The sequence below is a fragment of the Pundamilia nyererei genome, unplaced genomic scaffold, assembly GCF_000239375.1.
Source record: "Pundamilia nyererei isolate P.nyererei 1_Seehausen unplaced genomic scaffold, PunNye1.0 scaffold00899, whole genome shotgun sequence".
NCBI lineage: Eukaryota > Metazoa > Chordata > Actinopteri > Cichliformes > Cichlidae > Pundamilia > Pundamilia nyererei.
Genome location: NW_005188300.1, coordinates 40,487 through 41,794, shown reverse-complemented (window position 1 = coordinate 41,794; position 1,308 = coordinate 40,487). Strand labels below are relative to the sequence as shown.

The 1,308-nt window shown below is 38.9% G+C and overlaps 1 long non-coding RNA gene across 1 annotated transcript; it reads left to right on the top strand.

The window, feature by feature from the left end:
• Positions 1-6: 6 nt before the first annotated feature.
• Positions 7-932, top strand: LOC102206173 (uncharacterized). The gene is made up of 2 exons (XR_312486.1): positions 7-141; positions 757-932. It is a non-coding gene; the product is annotated as an uncharacterized LOC102206173 (long non-coding RNA).
• Positions 933-1,308: the final 376 nt, after the last annotated feature.

The following is a 1,308-nucleotide window of genomic DNA, read 5'->3' as shown; positions in this document are numbered from 1 at the left end:
AGATGAAGAAAGACCTGCTGACCACTGGAGACCTCAGTCTGACCCTGAAAGACCCCAAAGTGGGAGACAGTGGGAAATACGGCTGTCAGGTCAACAGCAAGGAGGCCTGGAGATATAAGAGGTTGTGGCTCACAGTCACAGGTTAGTTAGTGAGTTCATGTTTGTTAGTTAATGTCATGGTTCTCGGTCTTTGAACCAGTGTTTTTTTTTTTTAATCTTTGAGTCTTGTCCACTTATCAATGTTGTGATGTTACTAAGTGATTAATGTTTCTAGTCCCTATTGGTACAATTTAGTTACCTTGTGCTTATGAATTTTCTGTCTTTTTTGTGTGTGTGATGCCTGTAGATGGTTTAATTTCCTTAAGTGATCTCTTTTTGTCCCTCAGTCCTCTCTTTGTTTTAGCATCTCGCCTCTTTGTCTCTGTGTTCTGACTTCAGCATCACCTCAGCCTCTCAGCCCATCATGTCTCTTCATGTATCAATTGCTCTCTCTCACTCTCTGTATCTCTCGGCCATGTAATGCCATGTGTTTGTTCTCTTCCCACATCAGGTTTATGTGTGTTGGATCTTGGTTTCCCCGTTTGCCATGTTTCCTGGTTTATTTTGATAGTCCTTGTCTCATGTGCATTGTGTCCAGTTTTGCTTTCCCTGTTCCACGTGCCTGCTTTGGGTCCTCTTTGTTTAAGATTATCTGCTTCCTGCAGATTTGAAATGTTATTTCTTTGTTTGTGTGACTCTATTCTATTTCCTTTGCAGGGAATAATCAGGCCAAGAAACACACAGAAGACACCAGGATCAGCTCCACTGATCATTTAGTTTGATATGATTGTTCGATTATTGATCTGACCTGTACGATTTATACATTAGTCTATATAAAATGTACACAAGAATTCATGAAATAAATCCATTTTTCTCTGCTTACCCAATTCAGATTCAGGAGGGTGTCGTGTCAGATTTTTTTATTTTTATGTATTGATTAATATCACTTTCTCACTTAGTTCGCCTTAGCCTTATGGTATATCATATATATATGGTATATATTAATGGCGATCAGAGTTTAAGGCCAGACCGGCTACACCACGATTCAGCAAGGTTAAACAATGTTTTCCACAACTGAAATAACTCAAAATATACTAAATTAACTGCCAAAGTTTTGAGATAATTACAGATTGGAAAAAATGTAATTTCCACATTCTGTTCATCTGGACGTAGCGTTTTCAGTCATTCATCCAAGTGGCTTCTTCAGTCTCAGCTGACTGCAGGTTTCCCCAACCTTATAAACAGTACATTGCATAATGACTGAAACCA